This window comes from Ictidomys tridecemlineatus, chromosome 8 (genome assembly GCF_052094955.1).
Source record: "Ictidomys tridecemlineatus isolate mIctTri1 chromosome 8, mIctTri1.hap1, whole genome shotgun sequence".
Classification (NCBI taxonomy): domain Eukaryota; kingdom Metazoa; phylum Chordata; class Mammalia; order Rodentia; family Sciuridae; genus Ictidomys; species Ictidomys tridecemlineatus.
The window spans coordinates 120807863-120834401 of record NC_135484.1 but is presented as its reverse complement, the minus strand read 5'-3'; the positions used below and the strand labels follow the sequence as shown (position 1 = coordinate 120834401).

The 26539-nt window shown below is 34.5% G+C and overlaps 1 long non-coding RNA gene and 1 other non-coding gene across 2 annotated transcripts in view; one reads left to right on the top strand and one right to left on the bottom strand.

Moving 5' to 3' along the window:
* The window catches only part of LOC144366280 (uncharacterized), a 470215-nt gene that overhangs the window by 378568 nt on the left and 65108 nt on the right, over nucleotides 1-26539 (bottom strand). The window lies entirely within an intron of this gene.
* Nucleotides 7186-7301, top strand: LOC120892157 (U5 spliceosomal RNA). Its single transcript, XR_005736807.1, has one exon. It is a non-coding gene; the product is annotated as a U5 spliceosomal RNA (small nuclear RNA).

Sequence of the window (26539 nt, the reverse complement as noted above, 5' to 3'; positions counted from 1 at the left end):
CAGGGGATAAAAACCTGAGACATTTTATAATTTTTTTGGACATGTTGTAGTTGTCATAATAGCTGTCACTCCTGCAAAGCAAAATGCTCCCTCATATGATTATCATGGATGAACACTTGCCTAAGGTACTGACCCAAAGGAAGAATCTCTGGGAATAGCATTTTCAGTTGATTTCATTCCCGAGGAGGTGAAATTACAGTAGTCATGCATGTTGACAACATCAGTAATTTGTAGTTATTTTAACAGTTCTTATTTGTGTGTATTCAAAAACCCTTCTAAGATGCTTAAGATATCAGAAGAGATTGAAACCTTGATCAAAGTACATATGTGAAAGGATTGATCATTAGTTGGATTCTTTGGCTACTGCTGTGTATATGTATGTCTGTGTGAATACACATGTACACATGTACATATTTTTTGTCATGGATTAATTCAGAATCCAAATGATTCTGAAATTTTAAGATTCCACCTAATTTATTTTTTTCTGCAAATAGGTGGTACTCTGAATGTATCTTCCAGGAACTGGGAGAGGAGATTGTGGATAGATTGAAGAGCTGTTTGCAAGGTCAGCCTTGGGGTCGATGTACCAACTGTACATCCATAGTCCTCCACAAGTGTAGACAATGCCCACAGAGACAATTTGTTCATGACTGAAAATACATTTTTGTTGACACACTGAGATGGTGGTATGCTGGCATGTAGTCCAGTGGGTAGAGAACAGAAATGATCCAAAATACCCCCCACACAACACAATGATACACTCACACACACCACCAAGAGTTGTCTGTCTCAAATTTCATTGGTATTGTCATTGAGAAGTTCTAGACTAAAATAAATAAATAAATGAAAGAGACCTCTGGACTAGTCTGAATTTGGAGACTGTGAGTGAAACTGTCCCGAAAGCTACAGTAAGGTGAACCCTAATATTGTAAAAACTAGCAGAGGGCAATTTATCCCAAGTTGAGGTTTACTTACATGTTTCCAGGTTCCCTTCAAGTGACTTGAGTTCCTGGTTTAGAAGCATACCACATACACCACAATCTATTGTGGTCTATTAGGATAGAGTGGGAGGTGGTCTGGTTCAAGCTATGCTTGACCATGATTGCACACACAGGTGAATACATAAATTTAGATGATGTAAGCTGTACTATTTAGATGATGTAAGCTGTACTGTGAAAAATCTGTTCTCGGGGAGAAGAAAAAAACCTAAATGACATGTGAAGAGAAAGAAGGAGCTTGTAGACTTCTGTGGCTGGATGGGTAGATAACAGCCTCAACCCTTTGTCTTTGTGGTTTACACTGAGTCGTGGTACACACTGGAGTGTCATGGCAATATCTTTACCCTTTTCCTTTCGTGGAGTGCTGTGTGGAGCTCTTTTAAGCCATAGAGATTCACAGATGTCCATGATCACACTGTCAGTGTTTTGCAGATATCACTCTTTTGATCCTAGAATTTTTAACTCTCTGGGCTGGAGTTCCCTCCCAGCTGTCTCCTCAGCCTCATCTGTTTGTAGGGCTTGCTGCCTAGGAGAGACAGCAGGACTCTTCCTGAGGTTGAGAGGAAAGGTCCCTTCTCATAGGATATGGGTGGCTCTGAAGAGAGTCCTCCTCTTACTCCCCTACTTTGGTACATGCAATCCAGACTATAAACTGTGTTGTATGGATGGGTGTCCAATGTCTTCAAGCTTTTAAACAGGTGCTAAATGTGTGATGTTCTAGCACTCTGAATCCTTCTGAGATGTGGGGCTTATTTTATGCTTATTTTATCATGTTAAATACTCATAACTCAAAATTTTCCATCTTCACCATTTTTAAATTTTTAAATGATATTAGGTACATATTCGTGGACACCCATCACTGCCATTTTATTTACAGATCTCTTTTAATCTTAAACAGCTGAAATCTTTAATCTACTAAATAAAAAGTCTCCCTAGCTCCCTTCATTAGCATCTGAAAAAAAGCATTCTACTTTCTGTCTCTATGAATTTTACTCCTCTAGGTACTGAATAGAAATAGAATCATTCCATATTTGACTAATTGGCCTATTTCACTTAGCATGTCTTCAATTTTCATCTATTTTGTAGAAAGTATTGGAATCTACTTCCTTGTTTAAGCCTGAATAGTACTTCATTGTTCTACCCAATAGATAATAGCTATATTTATCTACTATCAGATTTCAAATATATTATATAAATATTATCCAGTTTTAATTGAACCTGTTATTTTTCCATTTACTCTTCTTTCTTTCTAATAAAACAGCCGTTGGTTACAATTTGCAATATACATTTATAACTAATTTAAATTCCTTTTCAAATTATAACATATGTGCAAATTGGTTCACTTTGCATGGGTCACCACTGTGGTATACTAAATCTCAAGCTGAAATTCCTACTACTCAAATAAGTCTGGTGAGAAAGAACATGAATTGCATAAAGTATGTTTATTACCTAAAAACAGGCAGCAAAGGACAGAAGAAACCTAGGATTTTAGGTGAATTGGTTCTCAAAATGTTCAAGAAAGCTGCTCATGGTTGATACAATCTCTTTGGGGTATGCCCAATTCTACTACAACTGAGGAACCCCAGAAAGTAGCCTGCCCTACATTCTATACCTCAGGGGACATGGGATATTATTTGTCACATATTGAAGGACATTCTGCTACTGGAAAGGATAGGAACAAAGCCCAGTTCTGGTATAAGTACAGGAAGAAAATCTCTCAGTGAAATTTTCTCATCATTTATGAAAAGCCCATAACTAACATCATAACCAATGAGATAAAAACAAAAAAACCTTTTCTTCTGTATATCCTGGGCAAAGTTACCCACTATTGCCATTTATGGTTAACAGAGTACTGAAAGTATTATCAAGAAAAATCATACAAATAAAAGAAGTAAAAAGTCATTTAAATCCAACAGAAGAATATTTCCCCTGTATACATGATCTTAAAGACTTCACACACACACACACACACACACACACACACACACACACCAAAAAGTTATTACTCTTATTTCATAAATTCAATATAACTTAAGGGATATAAAATTGGCATGTAAAAACTAGTTGTCGGTTGTAACTCAGTGGTAGAGCACTTGCCTAGCATTTGTGAGGCACTGGGCTTCATTCTCAGAAACACATGTAAATAAATAAATAAATAAAGGTCTATCAACAACTAAGAATTATTAAAAATAAACAAAAAAAAACCAGTTGCATTTTTACACTAATAATGAGCCATCAAAAAACAATTATTTTTCACTTTTCTTCTTCTGGAAAGAAAAAGGGATATTTTTTTCTTAATCTTTACCATGGGATCCTAATGGAACTCCTAGAGGTAAAACCCATGAAAGTGTGCTGTTGTTCTACACTGAAGGGGCTTTTAATTATCAAGCTGACCCACACTCATCTTCCAGCATTCATCAGGATTGTCACTTCAGTGTTCTTATCAATTACTTGCTCTAGCATCTTGTACTTCTGGTAAAGTGATCTGAGGTGCCAGTCTATATTTAACTATACCCCAAGTTTTGCAGGTGACAGTTTGCATGTGATTTCATTTCTCTGATGAGATTATAAAAACTTATTAATTTTAATTTTTGGAGTTTGAAACTGAAAAACACCCCTTTGTGATTTAATTTTTATTGTATAAATTAAGTATCATTCTCCTTCGATGTCCATCTCACTTGCCATTAGTACACCATGTTTTATTAAACATTTCTTAATGTTCTGCAGGTCAGGAACCCATGCTGTCACTCAGGCCTTGCTGCTCATTATGATAATTGTGTCTCTTTTGCTTCCTAAAGTTAAGCTCTGCACCTTGGCCCTATTATTCCAGCATTGTTACCAAGTTCAGTGTTGTAGAAAACCAAGCCCTGTAATAACATCCCCTACAGTCATCTAAACCTAAAGAAGCATGTGACTACTAATTCTCTCAATGAGTATGCTGGTTTCATCAATAGGACATTCCTTACAGGCAGTGTGTGTTCAAAGATTTTCCAGAGAGCATAGTCAACTAGTACTTTCTTCAACTTTATGTAATAAAAATATTCTAGTAGGGCAAAGTTCCTAACTATTTCTATTATTTTTCTCTACTTTTATTCTTGGAATTTCTTACAGATATACATCATGTTTGTGGAGTTATTACTTTGAGCAAAATTCAAAGAGCAACCTAGAACATATTAGGTACACATAGGATTCTTTTTTAAAAAAAAGGTTTTGTTTCTTTTTTAATCTTTATTTTATTTAGTTTTATGTGGTGCTGAGGATTGAACCCAGGGCCTTGCACATGCTAAGTGAGTTCTCTACCGATGAGCCATAATCCCAGCCCATAAGATTCTTTATGAGGGTGTTATCTACTCATTTTTCTCCTTCTCCTATTTTTCTGAATTCTTCCTCATCTAAGTATACATTCCCTTCCCCTAACTCATCATATGTGTCTGACCATGTACATCTAAACTGGGTCTTGCCATGGAGAACATGACAATCCCTTTTAATTCTCTGTTTTTTTCTTTTTTATTAGCTGCTCAGAACATTACAATGATCTTGGAATATCATACATTTGATTCAAATGGGGCATGAATTATTTTTCCACATGTACAGATGGGAAGGGAGGGGAGGGGGGATAGGAAAGGCAGCAGAATACAACAGACTCTAGTATGGCAATATGTATAAATGTGGCTGTATAACCAATGTGATCCTGAAATCCCTTTAATTCTAATAACAAACACAGTTCTTGCTTAATTGCATTAGCTATTGTCTGATGGAAAGAAATAGGGTTAGCAGTAGATGCTGTATGTATGGTACTTGGTGACTTGCAAGGCAGAAGTCTCTTTGTTTACAGGGAAACAGTAACCACTAGTGTTTGGCAAGAAGGAGGGAGCTACACATAGACCAACACTCTTAGAGCACATCTGGAAATGTAAAGTCCTTATTCACATCAATCTGAACATCACAGTCTCAGCTATCAGGTCACTGTTCTTCAAATCAAAACCTTGAATTGCATGTCACGAATTTGCAAGGTAGAGAATTCAACTTTCTTTGTAAATTATTCACCTTTAAACTTGAGTCCTGCATTTGACTTTTAGCTTATTCATTACTCATACTGAAGAAGATTAGAATATTGTTTAAGCTTCCAATGGGACCTAAAACTGATAACTGATCACTTCAGCTTTTATTTTAAAACTGTCAATAACATTCAACAACAGATATCCAATTCCATGATATATAAGAACTCTTCCCTATACTCTTCAAACATCTAACATATTTTACTAGCCACAGGCTTCCTATCACAGTTCATGCCACTAAAAATTTTCTTAACTGGATTATCACAGTATCTCAAGGACTCTTTGTATTTCATCAACTACCAGCAATGGAGGGCAGGAGGCTGGGTGGGAGTGGGGATGAGCTAATGGAAGATAGAACTCCAAAATTCAATTTCAGAGTTTTCTTCTTATTGCTCCTCTTGGAACAAAGTGTTTTAGAACCACTACTGGAAATAGATTCTGGGAGAAAGTGTGGCATATGAGAATTTGGTTTGAAGGAGATCTCTGGATAACATCAGTGTTGATTGAGGGAAATATGGTTGAGAAGAGGAATAAGTAGAGCTATGACTAACATACAATAAACAACAGCTGGTCTTACGGAGAATTCTACATCAGAGATCACACTGAAAATATGTTGAAAATTTAAATTAAAGGGACCAATTTTTTTATTCTGCATTGTGAAGGCATTGAATGGGCTTTGACTAAGGATCAAGTCAACTTCTTTAGCAAATCCCCAGTGAGGAATGGAGTTAGAATGGAGGAGTCAACTATCCTAACAGTAGTGGGGAAAATATCCTTAATTTTACAAAGGTTGGGGGCAAGGATCATAATACACTGTGCATCTACTAATCCCTACCAAATAAACTTACTTTTATTTTAAAACTATATTTGAACTACATATTAATATGGTATTAAATTGAATTTTAACAACATATGGAAAATATGTGATGATTCACATTTTTTAACTCATTTCCATATTACATTTCAATGTTTCCCTATCAACTTTACCAAGCTCCAAGGTTCTTCAAATTTGCCTCTGAGTCCACTGTGAAGAAAGTAATACAAGGCAGAGAGGGATAGGCTTTGCATCTCAACCCTGCATAAAAGGATATGCAATGTGTTGTTATTTTCTCTTAAACAAATTTTAACACACTGTATTAATTAATTTCCTAAACAATCCCTATTTGACAAAGCACTAGACAGAGGGAAGTTAATATATTTACTCAATTATTCTAGGTTAAAAGGTCACAGGATAGGAGTTGAAAGGCAATCATTCTAAATCCAAGTAAAATATTGCTCTTATTACAGAGCTTTTAGTGATGTTGGAAGAAGTTGTTAATTTGAATTCACTTACTAATAAAATTAATTAATTACAGGAGTTAATTTATGCTTGTAGGATTACAATTCTAAGTGGGTTCTATGCTGGTCCAAGAAATCCAGATGTCAGCATTTCCTGTTTAATAATCTGGCATGGAGATAAGTTTTGCTGAACTACCCATACCATTTCCTTGATTAGATCTGTGTTTTGTCAGTAGCATCACTTTGCTTTTACAAAGCTTACTATACAACACTGTAATTAAATACAAAAGTATTAAGCATTAAGACACTCTATTTTTGATCAGCATCAATGTACACCACTTTGCTTTCTGGGTAAGTGCCTGTGGAAGAGCATTACTGTCAACTTTAATTTCAAGTTGTTTCAATGGAAAAGATAAGAGATCCTGAGCAGATGGTTGTCATCACATAATGCAATTGAAAGCCCTGTAAAGGGATGCAACACTTGCTATAGCACTTAAAATCTATGCAAGCACCTCAGGCAAATGGGAAGTAAAATAAGGACAAGAAAAGAGAAGATTTAGCCTGCTGATTTGTTATTTAAGATTAAGAAGCAATGTAAAACTAGAAATATCATGTTAAATTCACAAATAAAAGTGAATATAGGAATCTGGAAATGTTAAATCACTCTAAATTTATGTCATCTCTCTTGATGACTTCTTGCTTGAACAGGGAGACCTATATTAATTTAGTTGGTTGCATATATATTCAAAAGATTTTAAATAAAATTCACTATTTATATTTCCCATTTATATCCTACTACTACATTGTAAATACAAACTAGTGGACATATCCATGTTTAAGAAAGTAAATTTATACTTTGGTTTCCCCTCAGATTATATAAACCTTTTGCCTTTTATTAATTGTTTTGTGGAGAAGAACAATTCTGAGTCTTAACCCAATTTTTTGAGGTCAGGCTTAATAACAGTTCATAATAATAATAATAATAATAATAATAATAATAATAATAATAAACAAAGTAAATTGTTTTGGTTTGGGGGACTTTTGAAGATTTTTTGCAATTTATCTTATAATTTATTTATATTTTCCAAAGCCTGTATTTATTAAGTAATTATTTTACAAATAAAATGTTCTATTTTGTCTGCATGTGCCATGTAAACTTCTACGAATTTTTATGTCTATAGTGACCCAAAAATCTAATTGTTATTAATAAATAATAGTGACAAAATTAACTCCTTGTTGTTATACCACCTACAAAGGAAAAAAGAATGGTGCTGTGCTAACAACTTTATAGATTAAGATTATTTTAAGTGGCACCACAGAAACACTCACAATCCTTACCCAGACTTATCTGCTGTATTTCCTGGTTTTCTTTCTCCTTACATACAATTTTCAAAATTTTATTTCTAAATCATTCCAAGTAAACCAAAACTAAGCCCCCAATTTTTCACTCTTTGCTACTGACAATCTCTTATTTTTCTCTAGAGTTTCTATAATTATACTTACATGCCAAGTGTTGAGTTACCAACAAAAGAGCAATAAATAATATGAATAGTTATAACAGAAAGTAATTTTAAACATGGATGAGAATTGTAATAAAACAGCTTTCAAAATAGTAATATCATCCTGTGATATCAATGGACACTATCATATCAGAGTTTTTCAACTAGGCTTCTCTTGCACTAATAAATGCTAATGCATTTCTACTTCATTGGCATGAGTATATGCCAGGAATTATGGGTTACCAAGCCTGCCCATTGGCACACCATCTTCCATGAGCTGTGCTCTCTCTATCTTGATGTGGTCTAACATACAAATCATTTTCTCCATTAATGAACAACTGAGTTTGGGTTAGTTGAGACAGCTCCTTGACTGTCATGGCCATGATACAACAGAGAGCCACTCATTGGAAATTTGAGATAAGAAATATCCCCAAGAACTATTCTGGAATGCATCTCTGAAGGCACAGGTTATACTCTCCTGGATAGGAACTCTTCTATTTAAAGTATTGTTTCTAACTTTCATTCTGGGTACAGAGACATGAGGAAGGAAGACACTGATCTGATTTGAAATTGGTGGAACGTGCCTGTAATCCAAGTGGTTCAGGAGGCTGAGGCAGGTTAATTATGAGTCCAAAGCCATCCTCAACAACTTAGTGAAGCCCTAAGAAACTCAGTGAGTGAGAACTTGTCTTCTAAATTATACACACACATACACACACACACACACACACACACCAAAAAAAAAAAAAAGGCCTGAGGATGTGGCTCAGTGGTAAAGTACCCCTGGGTTAAATCCCTGGCACCAAAAACAACAACAAACAACAACAACAACAACAACAAAAACCAAACAACAACAAAACCCATGAAATTGGAAAGATAGAGGGATGACAGTGTGCAGGCTTTGCAAGGTTTTCCTAAGGTATTAAAATTTAATTCTGGCGCAGAGGAAGAAAAATCATTGCACTATCTTAAATGAATATGACAAAACACACTTGCTTTTAAAAATCATTCTTGCTTCCCCATAGAGAACTTTTGGAAGCAAGATGATCAGCTGTCCAAGAGAACCATGAAGACAATGAGGGTGTCTAACTAACAAAATGGTAACCGAGATGCAGAGGAAGTGAAAAAAAGAGATATATTTCAAAAGCCAAACTGATTCAAGGAGATATTAGTGGGATAAAAAGGAATAAAGAAGAGAAAAGCGGTGATGGTGGGAGTAGGGGGAAGTATCAAACATGGCTCACCAAAATGTGTTGATTTTGGTTCCATTTAATGAGATAGGGTGACAGAGAGTGGACAGACAATGAAAGTAATTCTGTGAGTCAAAAATCTAAATTTAGCACAGGAACTTGTCTGTTCATACTTCAAGAAAGCATCTTCCAATGTTTCATCAAATACTTGAAAAAATGCATATTTTTCAAGGGACAGAACTTTGAAACTGGAAAATGCAGAAATTGAGAGTAAAAATGAAATTACTGATTTCTGCTAACAAGACACATAATTCATATGAATTTATTAGGATTCCTTAATGTTTTCTCCATGTGTTTATGACTACCATGGTACTGTGCATATAAATTTATGAAATTATTTTATAAAGAACCACAGCAAAAGTATCGGTTTTATTATAACATATCACTTTCCAATTTTGCACCCTAATCATGGTATAATTTTACTATAGTTTTACCAATTTGTTTAAGATGAACAATCCCATAAAGTGTTCATTGAAAGCCTACTGGTGATAGAATAAACAAACTATTGTTTTCTTCTGCCTTTTCTTTTGCATCTTTATATTTACTTATTTTATGTGGTGCTGAGGATTGAACACAGGGCCTCATGCATGTGAGGCAAGCACTCTACCACTGAGCTACAACCCCAGCCCTCTTCAGCTTTTTATGATTTATTTAAGCTCTGAGATTCTACACAGGGAAAAAGAGGCTCAGGTTCACTTCAGTCTTACTCTAGTGTAGGATATAGATGTGCTCTGATGAAGCAGAGATGAGTGATGGCTAAGTGCTCTAATCCCTAAGGAGACTCCACTAAATCCCTAGACAACTTAGAACTGCTGAAAAAACTCCTTTTTCTTCATTTAGGGCAAGGAAATGTTCTCCTCAGTGGTTGTTTGAATGACCCATTTTCATTCAGTTATTATCTTCCAAAATCACTAAAATATTTACAACATCCTAATTACATTATACTTCAGGGAATAATAACAGAGAAAAAAAAGTCACTGAAACCATGAGAACAGCTAGCTCATAAAGAATGTACCCTCAGTTACTTTACACTAACTTTGAGTGAAGAAAAAAAAAGCATTTAATTCTTTGTCCAGATATGTAAACTAATATTAGTATAAACAGAAAAAGAAATTCTGAGACACACACATATGTGTGTATGTAACAGACAAGCAACAAAAAACAAGCAAACAAAAAAACAATGAAGCAATATCACATCTGTGTTTTTCCAGTATTTAAATACTTGGCAATGACACTGAAGCCAGTTCTCCATGTCCGTCAACTACACGTCCACAAATTCAACCAACTACAGATTAAATGTATTTGAGAAAAAAAAATTGTACTGAGCATGTAAAGTCATTTTATCTTGTCACTATTCCCTAAACAATATAATGAAACAACTATTTGCATAGCATTTATATTACACAGGAGTTATAAGTATTATAGAGATCACTTGAAGTAAACAGATGTGCATAGGTGATATGCAAATATTACATCTTTTTACATAAGGTACTTGAGCATATGCATTTCGTAGTCCATGGAGATTTTGGAAACAATGACCCAGCAGACAAATGAATGAATGACTCTATTGAAAAGACAATGCCATCCCTCATCCAAGCTTCCTTCTAAATTTTCTGCCTTTTAAAAAATATGTGAAATATATAATTGATTATAATTATTTAATGTAAGAGATACATGCAATTGCTATTTGTTCAATATTTTGAAGTGTGTAAATTGAAAAGTAAAATTTCTAAGACCTCAGTTTGGGTTCACACACACATGTAGGCAGTTTATTTAATTTCTACACAGAGTCCAAGTCCTAGAAATGTATCAGAATGGACATCACTTTGCCTTTGATAATGGACATCACTTTGTCCTTGATAAGCAGGTGAAGAAAAGATACTATATTCTCAACGAGCAACTTTCTGGTTGAAAACTAAAACTTGGGTAGTTTATTGTGTGTGCCTGGTGGCATTGAACTTTGATAACTCCATATGTTCACCTTTACAATTTAGCTAAGAAATAGGAGATGCTCAAAAAAAAGGGGGGGAGGGGATCATCCACAGAGCCTCCAGAAGAAATTCAGCCCAGGTAAAACCTTGATTTTAACTCTGTGAAACTGATTTCAGAGTTTTACACTCAAAATCTGTTAGATAACAAATTTACATTGTTTTAAGCAACACAATATATTATAATTTGCTGCATTAGTCACAAGAATCTAATAAAATCCACTTGGGGGCAGAAGAAAATGAGACTCAAAAGTAGTATGCTACAAAATTAAAAATGGAAAGTTTTGTAAACAGAGATGTTTAACATGTGTGTTAGTTTCCTAGGACTTCCATCATAAATTGCTGTACATTTGATATGTTAAAACAAAAGAAATACAATATATCATGGTTCCAGAGTCTGTAAGTCTAAAATCAAAATTACAGCAGTATAAAGTCTCTTTTGAAGGCTGTTAGAAAAAACCTTTTCTTGCCTCCTCCAGCTTCTGTTGTCCCCAAATCTTCTTGACATGTAGAAAAAATATATATATTGGATTCTCTCTCCACCTTCCCATTGCCTACTCTTCTGTAGGAAAATGTACCTCTCCCCTTTTTATAAGGATGCCAGTCATTAATTTTAAAGATTACTCTGAATATAAACTCTAGTTCTTTAACTAAGCACATCTTCCAATACCCTAATTCCAGATAAAGTCACATTCTGAAATTCCACATTGACATGGATTTTAGAAAGTCAAAATTTAACCTCCCTTACAGTTTGTTCTCAATTTTATTTTGTTAAAAAAATCCATAAATGATATTGAGCATAAGGAATAAAAGAAATTTTGAGAGGTAGTGTTTTAAGACTTTAAATATATCTATTTCTATCCTCACAGCAACTCTTATTTTATAGGTAAAAACTGAAGCTAATGATCTTACTATGATTAAAGACCAAAGCAAATTAAAAATAACAGAAATACCAAATTGCTACTCTGGTTTTTGTAACACTGGGTCAATTCTGAAAATCTAGATAGATTTTTTTTTAAATTAAATTATCAATGGAAAATTCTTGACAAGTCTTCAAGAGAAAAGAAAGCATGCTTTGATATAATGTATTGCAATATTCTTCTACCACAAAGCAATTATTGAAACCATGTGTATGCTTCTTCATCTTCTTTGTTTCCTCCTCCTCATTTCCCATTTTTCTTCTCCCAGCCTTTCATTTTTCTATACCCTTTTTTTCTTTTCTGAATTTCAGAAAATATCTGAATATATTCAACATATAACTTCTTTTTTGGTGGGGGTGGAGGAATATTAGGGATTGAACTCAGGGGCACTAGACCATTAAGCCACATCCCAATTGTTATTTTGTATTTTATTTAGACACAAGGTCTCACTGAGTTGTTAGCACCTCACTTTTGCTGAGGCTAGCTTTGAAATTATGATCCTCCTGACTCAGCCACTGGAATTACAGGCATGCACCACCATACCTGGCCCAACATCTAACTTTAAAAATTGCTATTAAATATATATATATATACATATATATGTCTTCTTATTATTAAGTATAAAATATATTAATAATTATAATGGATACCTACATTATTTCATTAAAATTATTATATTTTGCAAACATTCTGATTAAATTAAGAAACAAAGTTAGAAGAATGACCCAAAATAATTTGTGAATGCAAGACTGTGTTCTTTGATTGTTTTCATAATAAAAAGAAAACCAAAACACCTTCATTAAAAGTTCTACTCTAATTAAATTCCAAAGATAGTCATATAATTTTAAAACCATAGGTCTAAAATATTGACTCCTGATCAATCACCCTCACTTGTTAGAAAAATTCCTCAGCCCTGTGGTGGCCTTCTGGATTAGAAATTCTATGTGAGATCCTGAATGATGTGTATTGACTTCAAGAGGATTCCAGTGCCTGCAGAATTTTGAAAACCACTGGTTAAAATATTTTATTGATCTCACTGACAATTTTCTATTTAAATATTTTTCCCTCACTTAAAAAAGCCAGGGTTTAGTACTTCAAGAAAGAGATTAAAATTGTATCACAATGTTACAGACAAAACATTAATGGAAGGAACAGGAGTGAGATTCTTTTTTTTTTTTCTCTTTGTTTCTTTTCATCATGAAAGTGGGAAGGGGGTTACTCAGTTTATTTTAAGCTATTTTTATTTTTTATCCTGTTCTGTGCTTCTAATATAGGAGCAAAGGATGTTTACAGCTATATTTCATTGGGGAATGATATTGAGATACAAATTATAAGTTGGGTATTCATAAGAAAGATGCACATATTTCTCAATTGTTTTCAGGAGATTTACTAGTTGGTATCTAGGATTATATTCTTGCTTTCTGCAATCTATTTTCCATCAGGAGCTACAATGACTGTTATGGTTTGGATATGAAGTGTCCCCCAAAAGCTCCTGTTCATGAAGACATAGAGGCATATTATTGGATTGTGAGAGTTGTAACCTAATCCATCTATCCTAAATTGAATAAATCTATTAGGTGTTAACTATTGGAGTGAGATTGCCTGGGGAATATTAAGGGTATGCCCTAAATGGATGCATCTTTCCTGTGGCTCCTTATCCTTCTCTCTCTATGCTTCCTGACACCATGAAGAAGTTAAGCAACTTTTTTTTCTGCTATTCCCTTTCCCCATAATGTTCTACCTCATCTTGGGCACAGAGTAATGAAGTCATCTATTTATGGACTAAGACCTCTGAAACTGTGAGTCCCAAATAAACTCTTCCTCTGCTAAGTTGTTCTTGTGAAGGATTTTGGTCACAGAGACCCAAAAAGGAACTAAAACAGTGACCTATTATTCAAAAACTATTCTTGTAAAATTGCCTTTGAAAAATCCTTCAGTGTTCCCATTGTCCACAAAATGCTTCACAATCCTGCTTTTCCTGCTTTGACACCAAGTGCTCCTTTACTTGGTAAGGATGTTTAAGTCACAATGGCTTCTTTGCCTTTCTCTCATCACTCAAGCTTTCAGAAATTGTACAATTAATATGCTCTCTACCAGGAATGCTATATAAACTTTATAATGTGATGAAATCCTTTATAGAATTGCATCATCACAGATATTTACTATATATATAAATCCCGAATGCTAAAAGCAGAACCTGTCACATGGAAACCATTACATGAATATCTGTTAAATGAGGTCCAGTGCAAGATATGTTTAAAAAGTGGTTAAAGCAGAAATCTGGAATCAAATTTGAGAGGGTTATGTGCATGTAAATATTAATCTTCTGACTCAGTCATATGTCTATCTTCCCATGAAAGAAAGTGCAAGGTAATTAGTTGTCACGACCCCCTTGCCCGCAAGGAAGACACGACTCAGGAATCTTCTTTCAGCAGTTTATTCAGGCCCTTGACATTCTTCTAATAATTCTTCTAATCTCTTTCGGATGCCCCTCCCAGCCTTAATAAAGCACCGCGAACCCAAATGCGAAGCTGCCACGTGGACCCTTCTCACAGGGTGCTAGAAAACAACACGCCAACTCTCTCTGATAAGGAGTTGACAATACGCCAACTCTCTCTGATACGGAGTTGTCCTTCACAGACCACATCGGAGCCAGCGCCATCATGTAATGGCGACCACAGTCTGCAGGAACGGCTCACCACAATTAGTTATAGAAGATATCTTCAAAGAATTTGCCTACATAAGACTATATAAGGCTTATGTATAAGCCATATATACATATAGGTCCTATATAAGCTTTGTATAAAAACTATATGAAGCCTATATAAGACAAAAAACTTGAAGTTTATGTTTGAGATTATAAAACATTGATTGATTAATATATCAAGATTATACATTATTTTAATGTTATTCTCAGTAATAAAGTCATTAAGTATTGTGGTTTGATCTAGCAATATCCCACAAACACTATGCAACACAGTAATATTCAAGGTGAAAGATTAAATTATGAGAACTATAATCTCTTTAGTATATTAACCAATTTGATGGATTAATAAACTAAATGAACTACTGGGCAGTAACTACTGGGTAGTAACTGTATGGGGTGTGACTGCAGAAAGTAGGTCATTGGGGGTGTGGGCTTGGCCTATCTGTACTGTGCCCCAGCTGTCACCAGCTGAGATCCACCCCAATCCCCTTCCTCTATTATGTTCAACCTCACCTCAGACCCAGAGCAAAGGAGTCAGCCAATCATGGATCAAGCCTCTGAAACTATGAAGCTAAATAAATTTTTCCTCCTCTAAGTTGTTCTTTTCAGGTATTTAGGTCACAACAACCAAAAGCTTACTAACACTTCCAGTTATATGCCCATGAGAATAAAACTGTAATCCTAACTGATAAATTATCTTGAATAGCAATAAATTAAAGAAGAAACATACCTACCTTTTTCACTTTTCTATTATTAGTTTGTTCTTGGGGATACTTGAGGTCATTTTAGATCATTAGCCTTTATGCTAAGCTTAAAATGTTAGTCTCATCAATTGTGAAAAAAGGCCATAATCTTATACACAACTTTCTATTTATAATTAATAAGAATGCAAGAGAAAATTTACTTGGGAAATGTATGCACCTATCACCATAAGCAACAATGTATTCCCCTATAAATCCATTGCATCTGCTCCAACAGGCTACATCTTACTATTAACTTCCTATTCCTTATTATAAACTTCTACTCAATATTTGAATACCCAGATCTGGTTTCCCTGAAGAGACTTCAATATTGGCTAAATTGATGTAAGAATAATTTTCATGTAGGGCATAATTGAACATAAGATTAAATGGAATGACCAAATCAGGGAATTTAGAATAGAAATGAAAGGGGCAAATAGGAAAAGGGAAAACCCAGTTTTGAAGAGACAGGATTACTTAGCTTGATCTCTGAAAATAGCTTAACAGGTCATAAAAAAATTATGTAAAGAACGGGAAGTAAATTACCACTCCAAGAAAAAAGTATTCCTAATTTATAAGAGACAAGATGAATGAATGATCAATCCAGAAATGAAATAGTCAAAGTCTGATTCTAGATCAAGAACTCTACAACCAAACAGAAAATGCAGAATTTAGTTAAAAATTCATGTGTAACCAAGATATTAAAAATTAATATATTTGAAAAAGACACCACATAGTGTAACGGATTTATAAAATATCTCAATTTTCAAATGCAACAAGGGTACTGAGATAGGAAATAATAGAAAATAGTGATTTGGGTCAGCTTTTGCACCACTGTGACCAAAACACTCAATAAGAACAAATTAGAGGAGTAAATGTTAATTTGGGCCTCATGGTTTCAGAGTCTCAGTCAATAGATGACCAACTCCATTACTTCATTGCTTTGGGCTCGCTAAAGGGCAGAATATCATGGGGGAAGGAGCCAGTAGAATAAAGTTTCTCAGCTTATGGCTGGGTCAGGAAACAGATAGAGAGAGAAATAGAGGGAGGGATAAGGGACCTTAGGGTAGGTGAACCCTTCCAGGGCATGCATCCAGTGACTCATCTCCTCCAGCTATTCCCCACCTGCCTACAGTTACCACCCTGACATTTCATTTAAACTAGGATAGACTGTGTAGATTAAAGCTCTCGCAACCCAATTGCTTTACATCTGAACATTCCTGTATTTAGAGAGGAATTTTTGGTGGGACACCTCATAATCAAACCATAATAGAAGGTGTGAAGAAATAGCTCAGGAAGGCAGTTTTTGATTATGGTTCATGTAAAGGCTGCTTCTGGCTTACCCACAAGAATTGCATAACTCATGCAGAAGATACTGACTTAATCACAGGAATTCTAGCAGCTTCTAATTGTACAAAAAGCCTATATAACCATAGTGGCTACCTCCTGCATCAACTCCAATTTCTTTCTCCAGAAGCTGTACCCCTTGATCAAACTTCATCTTTCTTTCATTAGATGGACTATCACATGTGCTCACATACCTCTTAGCTGCATAATTAAATACTAATAAAATTGAGCTGGATTCCACAAAGGGCCCTCATAATTTCAGAGAATTTTATCCATATTCAATTCTCGCTTATGAATTTTAACTCCCTTAATATAAACCACACCTCACCTCTTTGTGGCATGGCTCAGCCCCTGAATACTCCCACACTCCCCTTGAGTGTGTCCTTAGCTTTCACAGTAAACCTCTTCTTCTGCTACTGAAATCTGAAGCATCATCTTATGGCCTTGCTAAGTTTGTGAGGTTGGCTTTCAACTTGCAAACCTCGTGCCTCAGCCTCCTAAATCACTGAGATTATAAGTACGTGCTAGTGCTCCCTGTCAGTAACATTATTTTTAGAATCTCTTCTTTATACAGTAAAAAAATTGTTGAAAGGAATAAGAATTGGAGACAGGTTTTTTGTTGGATTGTGAAGATGAATCCCAGAAAAAGTGAAAGTAGAAAGGGTTGGGATTAAGATGGCAGCCTGAGGAGAACATATCTAGATGTATTGTCAACTGGGAAGAGAACAGAGATAATTTGGGAGGTATAGAAGTATTAATCTACTCAGTTTGCATTCCATGAATGTCCACTTTGTAGTATAGGCCTTGCCAAAGAACCTTGGATTTTATAAACATATGCTTCCAACAGACCATGGATTTATTGGAAATTTTCATGCCGAAAGAGGCAAAGGTACAATAACACATTAATGGCACCGTAGCACTGAACAACTGCATCAAGTATGATAGGACAGACTATGGATATAACACACAAATGCAAGATCTCAATTGATTAATCTTTAAAGTAAATGAAGTGTGGCAAGTCCCTCTCTGTTGTGATCCTTAAGAGTAAGGGCTCTTCAAGGATGCTGCATTAGGGGACAAGAAGAATGAAGTGGACTCACAACCTCTCAAAAGTCTTAGCCTGAAAATAACCCACTACACATCAGCCCAAGGCTCTGAAAGGGAGGCTAGGAAATATAGGATAGCAAAAGGCTATATCATGAGCACTAAACATCCCGGCCACAAACATACAAAAAATTCTCCAGGACTAAAACTGCATACTTAGAAACCCACATATTTATGTAATATACAAATATGTACATCCATGTATATTTTGTATGTGTTTTGGATATATAAGTATGTGTGTGTGTGTAATAATAGGCCTAAAAATATCTTGAAAGTATTAGAAATATATTGAAGTGATGTTCTTTACTTAGTCTTATTGGAGCACCTTTAATTGAGATGTGCCTTTTTAGGTATTGTGGATTTAGCAGAATATAAAAAAAAGAAATACCCCATTCCTTAATAGACCTTATGTTTCTGTGAAGAAGGTATTCATTTTATAGGAATTTTAAGAAAGTGTGAATTTGAATGACCATAGGCAATCTTACCTAAAAAGTGTCCCATGATGAATGTAGCATTTTAGTAAAAATCAAAGCTGATGGTGAAAACTTTGGTCAGGTGTAATTGGGTTTGGAAATGTTTTTAATTTCTTCTCCCTTCCAATTAAACACTATTTTTTGTTTGTTTTTAGCCATATGAGAGTCTAATTTATTCCTGAATCTGTATAATTTCTTCGAATTTGTTTCTTTCATTAAATGTCTTATTTTTTCCAAATGGTATAATAGAATTTTTAAATTATTCAACTCAACAGACTATTGGCAAAAGAATTAAATTCATCTTTATACAATCTGTAGAAGTGGGTAAAATTTGTATTCTATTGTTCTAGTCACACCAATATTTTCTTTAAAAACAAGATTCCTTTGGAAGTTATCCAGCATATTTACCTGTACAATGTTTAATGTTTACCTGTACAACTCTGAAAATTATATTTTCACATCTGCTTCTACCTCTTCATGATGCATCTTCACAATGTATTTTTCTCTTAATTACTGGCCATGAGATAAAGCAAATTCTTAAAATGATGAGTGCTTTGCACACCTCAAAATCAGATGTTTTGTAAAGAAAGGAATTGTCTCTTAGCCAAAGAAACAGCCATGATGAAGATTCAATACAACTGTGTGAGAAAGAATAAAAATGTGTGGCTACCTTTGTAACTGAAAGACATTAAGAACACACTTTTGTTAAACAACCTATTTCCCCAGTATTATTCATAGCTCTAATGGTTATTTTATCACTTCTACATCTTCTATTTTTAAAATTATTTACATATTTTTCTTCATGAATTAATTTTGATATTATATTTTTACCATCTTTTTCTTAGGAAGCTGTATAATTACTGATAAAACTTTGTGTTCATAAGAACAAAGAAAATGAAGATCGGCTTCCATAGGCAAAATTCTCCCAGGAACTAACTATATTTATACTTCTCATGACCTGAGGATAAAGTTTTATAATTTTAAGGTTAAAAAAAATGTAGGCTATGTGACAGAGACAAGTTTGGCCTGCAAAGCAAAAAAAAAATTACTCTCTGAACACTTACAGAAATATTTTTGATTCCTACTTCAGCTGAGGACAATAATTTTCTATTATCCTCATGAGAGTTTTTTCTTTAAAAATCCAAGAAAATTAACAATGGATACAAAATTTAATTCAATGCAGTTTAATAGACTTTCATTCTGTGCAACAAATTGTTTTCATTTACTTATTATTTGCAAAGTATCTAGGAAACTGCAATAAATACAAGAATGAGAAACTTGGGGTTGTTTTTACTTTTATAGAATGTAAATTGACGAACAAACACCTCAGAACTGTCCAAATGCTTTCACAATTCCTACTTCTCCAAATGAAATAGGTCAACTTGACATAGTAAGTGTAATTTTATCATCCTTTGCCAAAATTGGCCAGATTTCATGTCATTTGCTCCTTTTCTTATTGTTAAAGAATCTAGAAAATTGTTATTCATATGAAAAGAAAATGTTTTATCATACAAATGTATTTATTGTTAACTTTTTTATACAATGGAAAACATTTGAAATATCCCAAATGCCCAAACGAAAGAAAATATTGACAGAAATTTTGTGGGTTTTATGGTGAAACATACTAAGCTATTATTCTAGAAGAATCTCAAAAGATAATGGGAGCTAGCATCATAATGTCAAATAAAATATTATTAACAAAATGTAATGCAAATATATTTATATGCATACATTTATAACAACCTTGGAGATATATATCACTCCTTTGATCCCAGAGTTTTTAAGTCTCTGGGCTGGGGTTCCCTCCCAGCTGTCTCCTCAGCCTCATCTATTTGTAGGGCTTGCTTCCCAGGAGAGACAGCAGGACTCTTCTTAAGGTTGAGAGGAAAGGTCCCTTCTCATAGGATATGGGTGGCTCTGAAGAGAGTCCTCCTCTTACTCCCCTACTTTGGTACATGCAATCAAGACTATAAACTGTGCTGTATGGATGCATGTCCAATGTCTTCAAGCTTTTAAACATGTGCTAAATGTGTGATGTTCTAGCACTCTGAATCCTTCTGAGATAAGATTGAGTAAACATCTTATCCTAATTTTTAAAATATCAAGCTAACTTTCATTATAGTGAAGAAATGAATAAATTTCAGGTGTCTTTTTTGTTGTTGTTGCTGTTCTTTTCCAGGAACTGTTATTGACATGGTGTTAACCAGGGAGCAGTGGTGAGACAGTTTTATTTTGACATCTGCATCTACAACATTCTCAGTTCACCTTGGCCAAATCACTTAATCCCAATAACTTTACCTTAGAAACATTTTCTGAACCTTGACGACTAATTTGGTCTATCTGTTTTTCACTCATGGCCAGGGACTCTTCATTAGGATTTAGAAATTGTGATTGGTCTTGTGGTTAACTTTCTTAATCAAATATTTGTGTTTGTAATAAATAATGGTTAATTTTACTGTGGCCTTAAAATGCCTTTAAGTATGAATATGAAAGTAGCAAGTTATGTGTTTGATAGCTTGGAGCCATCACAAAATGAATATGAAATATGCCTTATCAAAATGCTTATTTATGTAATAGCCTGAAGAGGTTTTCTGTTTTTAAAAAACTTTTTTGCTGCTTTTAAAGGGAACAATATTTAAAAAACCAGTTTCTCTTATGACACTTATCCTATAAGAACCTGGACAAATGAGGCATTATGACAACAGGATGAGACATCCAAAATTCTTAGAAAATGAAATGGTTGCAGAAACTTCATATTAAAATATGCATAGGGCTGGGGATGTGGCTCAAGTGGTAGTGCACTTGCCTAGCATGCGTGAGGTACTGGGTTTGATTCTCAGTACCATGTAAAAATAAAATATTGTGTCCATCTAAAAAATTAAAATTAATATTAAAAAATAAATAAATAAAATATGCTTACAGTGGAAGATTATTTTTTGTAGTTGAAAATTTGCAGCATGCCTATATTTTATTTTCATATTTATATGTGGTGTAAGGATCAAACGCAGTGCCTCACACATGCTAGGCAAGTGATCTGCCACTGAGCTACAGCACTAGACCTGGGGAAGACTATTAAAGGAATAAAAGTCACTAGAAAAGTAAATAAGAAATGCTGAATTAAAACATCAAGTTAAATTTGGATAATTAATAATGATAAACTTTACAAAAATGAAGAAAAATTGGAGGAAGTACCAAAGAGCAGATTACACAGAAAAAAAATGGTTAAATAGAAAATACATTAAAATATCTGTAATGCAATGGTGAGCCATAAAGATATAGAACATAAGAAAAAAAGTATTCAGGAAATTGAAAGTCAAAATAAGACTTCTTGTATATCAAATACAAGTTTCTGTATGAAAAATGTGGGAAGGAATAATAATCAACGACAGTCTCTGAGGTTCGGAATGAATACTCATGTTTGAAAATGAAATGAAAATATTCATGTTTGAAAAGAGTCTCATTCTTGCGCTTGTGAGTGTGTTTCAAAAAACAAACAAGATAGATCTCTGATAGTATAATAACATTTACACAGGAAAGGGCTACAAAGTTAAAACATTTTAAGGTCCCCAGTTATTGGGGAAAAAAAGATTCCGGTTAATTTACACTTAGATGTTTCATTTGCATAATTGAGTTGTGTGAAATCACAATGGGAAATAAAATATGATATATATCAATAGAATGGAAGAAATGAAGTAGCATTAAGGAAGGGCAGAAACATGGATCAATATAGTTAAATGCAGGAAAGAACTATTTTAAAAAGCACAAGTAGAATAACCAAAGCATTACATAAGACTCTACATGTAAAAATAAAATTCAGTATTTACAACAAATGAAAGTAGATTAATATTACTAGTGATGTCATTTACTGAGTTTGAGTGTATTCCACCAATTCTTAGAGAGAAACAACAAGTCTCATCTTTGAATTTTTGCATCTAATTGCTTATTGCCATGGAAATATGCCAATTGTACTTCTTTCCCTAAGCATCAGTACCTACATTTCAAGTCTCAATCTCAGGAGACTTATTTTCTGCCTGCACTTAATTGTCCTTCATAGATTTGCTTTATCAAATCATTGTTAGTTAGACAGGCTTATAAATCTGTCTATAAATCAGATTTCTGTAAATCAGCAAATAAAAAATTTTTATCTGATACTAGGATTACCATATTTCTTCTCTGAAATAAACTGACACCCCCATGTTCTGTAATTCCAGTTATGACTTTTCATTGTGAATCAGTCTTCAAAATCTGGTACTTTTACTTCTGCCCATTATTGATGTTTTCTATGACACCATCTGCTTGGACCTGGATACAGGACAGAGTTTAACTTACAAACTGTACAACATGAACTATAATTTGCCAGTGAGTATTTTGTTACTGATTTGCCTTCAGATCTCTAAAACATGTTGTTCAAAATTGAGCAACTTTCAACCTTTGAATTGATATCTATGACAGTGTAAACTTAGAGAATGTAAATGTAAGTATAATGTTTTTTTTCTCTACTAAAGGGCATCATCTGAGTTCCTGCTCCTTGCCACAATACCCATAAACTGGCTTACCTTATGGGCCAGAATAGTCACCAAGAACCAAATAAATCACAATCCAACTCTATTACCTTTGAGCTGCAAAGGAAGAAAGACCTGATGTGATGTTGAAAACCACAGTTTGTACTTTGTTTGTTTGATTTAATTTTTTACTTTTGGATATCTGAAATAGATTCTTAGCAAAGTTGTAATCATTTTTATTGCACATGGGAGAATGTTGACTAGCAATAGAGATACAAAATCAAAGATATATATATATATATATATATATATATATATATATATATATATATATATATATATATATACACCCAAAGGAAATTCAGAAATATGACTCTGATATTTGGGATCACTTATTATACCACATATTCCACAGGAAGCAATTGAGTGAGAAGTTAGATGTATGTTGACAGATATATAGGTCTGTGTTGATAAGATGGGGTCCAAATCAACAGTGCTTTCTACTCAAAATATTACCACTGACTTGACCCAACACATTTGCAGCCTGCAAAGAACTGCAAAGAACAAAGTATTGTCTTGCAATTTCCTTTTCAAATGTTGAAAAGCTTATGTAACTAAATGTGCCCAATGGGTTCATTCCAAGTAGTGCCACTGATAATTGAAAAGAATCAGACATTTATCATCTATGGATTGTATCTTGAACAAATGTATATTTGGAGAGGTAATCAACAGAACCTGGCATTGGAAACATGGAAATCTTTTGCCACTTTTTCTGCAAAGAATGAAACTATTTCATGTCTCTTAGCCTTTTTATTGGGTTGATGTTCCAAGTGTGATACTATGTTAACTGCACCATCATCAGCAGAAGTTTTGAGTTCATGATTTATGTGAAGATACATGCTTTTTCTGTCCACACAGGTTGCTCTTTCTACTTCAGAGGATTCTTTGAATAGACTCAGGAAACAACATATAAGAACTTTGTTTTCTTTTACTCCTCTAAAGTAAGTGGTATTTGGGCAGGAAGCAGACATTAGTTTCAAATATAACTATACTAGGGAATAATTTGCTTTGATTATATGATAATTGATTTAGGTTTGCAATTTGTGCCTATCTCATGAAAAATAACAAAGCATTTAAGAAAATTTTTGTAACACAGTCAAAATCCTACTGAGAAACAAGGCCAACAGTGATGAATATAATAGAGGAGAAAGGCCCATAATTATACAAGAGCTAAAGCAATTAGAATTAGAAATTGGTTTATGTTAAGTGTCTAGAAATCTAAACAATTAATTTGGAAGGAAACAGTGGAACATTTTTATAAAAAAACTTTCTGAATGTTCCCCATAAATGAAATAGATAACAAATATCATTCCTAATGCTATCAAATGTAAAAAGTCATTGAATTGAGTGTCTTAAAATATGTTCTACTGATTAAATTGATGTTTTTCTAAGATAAAAATGGAAATATTACTGAATCTAGGGCACTGTCTTATTCCAATATCCTTTTAGTCTTCTGTAAAGGAAGTTGGGTATGGCTATTATACAATGATAGGACTGGAGTGGGGAGGTAACTCTCCCTAGACCCTCTTGCTGAGTTACTCATGGAACTCCCTGTAATGATGAATATCCTTCCTCAGATAGTTACATACTATTAACTCCCAGCAGTGAACTCAGAGCATCCTTCCTCAGCTAGCGACTCCCACTGTGAACAGAAATCTTTCCATGGATGAATTTCAGTATTTTCAACACTGAAGACAAGCAGTGATGGATCTTGGATTCAAGGAAAATAGTTATGACTAGAAAATATCTAATTGCCATTGCTTTGTTTTTATTGATTTGATCATACTGGAAATATTTTAATTTTCACAAAGCAGAATGCAAAAATATAACTTAAACGCTGGTGTTTCAGGCTTGATGAGGACTTTTTGTCTATCTCAGGAAGAACTTTGAAAGAAGTAAAACTCTTCCAATGTGATTAATTGGTAAGACAGATTTTCATGTCATGTAGAGCTAAGCTAGGACCACAAGTCAGGTTCCCCTATCCTCCAAGCTGGTACCAGAAGATCTTCCATCCTGGGGAGAGCTGGGTGGCAGTTGGGGCTTCAAGACTCAGACTGGGATCACTTCATCACTTCTCCCTGTGCCTCCCCAGCTCTCCATGTCACATTTAAGCAGCCTATGCTCCCTACTTGTAACTGAGGGCCACCGAAATTGAGAGCAGCCTTCACTCTAAGCCATTAAGAAATGATGAGGCACAGTTAATAGGCCATAATTTGATATTTCTGTATTATTTTCCCAAGGGTTTCCTCCTAAGTTATTACCTAGGAAGAAACATGAAATTGCACATAAGAGTGTGTATTTCATAGAAACAAAAGAATGAGCTTTTTTTCACCTGTACCTCCCTGTAATTTAAGGCAGTGTGTCTTCCTAGCTAGAAATGAGGTTGCTACTCACAGATCAGAGATATTGCCTTCACTGGCTTGTACCATTGGGATATGGACATGTGTACAAGGCTGGCTGCACAATTTGTGTGTCCTGGTGCAAAATAAACATGTGGGACCTCTTGTTAAAAATCTAAGGAATTTCAAATCTTCATCAGATGATCATTAACCAAAGGTGGGGAATTTCTGAGTAGATTGCTGTGTGTCTGCAGAAATGGCATGTCTGCAAAAGCCAGATCTGCACAGGCAAGATGCTCTGAGGATCAGAAGGTCAAGGCCTCCAAGCAGACTCTTGCCTTTGCCTGGCCTCTGCAGACAATGGAGATTGTGAGAAGATGAGGAGAAAGTTTGGGGTGGCTTCTTTGGGAGAAGGGGGGTGGCCAAGGACAGATTCCTCCCTAGTGGTTTTCCTGGTCCTGATGTGCCTGTAGTTGGGTACTAGAGGGCCCAAAGATCAGAAAATAGATAATGACAGGAGGATTTTGGAAGGAAGAAAGGATCTAATATGCAAGAGCATGCTGGAATTGAAGAAGGGGTAGACACAAGAAAGGGGTTCTGGGCAGGAAATTATCCCCATTGTGTTTTCATTGAATCAACTATATATGTATTTGTGTGTGTGTTTCTTTGATACACACATACACACACACACACGCATGCACGCACATATTACTTTCTTATTTTTAATGAAGTACAATGCATCAAATTCAGATAAATTAATTTAGAAAAATCATTTTTTTTCCTCTAAGCTACTCCTCCCATTTCTCTACCTTGGTAATTTTTAATCACTGTCCTCCTCATTGATCAAGGCAGAAACAGGGAGTCATCTCTGACACCTCTCTAATATCCTATCACTTCTACTATCAGTGTCTCTCTTTAGCCAAAACAGGTACTTTCCATGGATGTCACCATTATTCCTGGCCATGACTGACAACACACTTTTCAATTCTTACCTTTTGCATTATGCAGACAGAAGTTTGAGTCTTCCTTTTGCACATATTATCTGGGTGACTTCACTGAACCTCAGTTTCCTCTTCAATAAAGTGAGAATAACACTACTTATCTTTAAGTGTTATTGCAGAACTTGAAATGAGAGTAGGGCTTTACCATCATCCTTGCTTTTGTATCCTCAGGCCATAGTTCAAATGTAACAATTTTTTTAACTCTTAATAAAAAAGCATTTAATATTACCACTTGATTTTGTGTCGAAAATATAATTGTAAGCTATTAGTATATT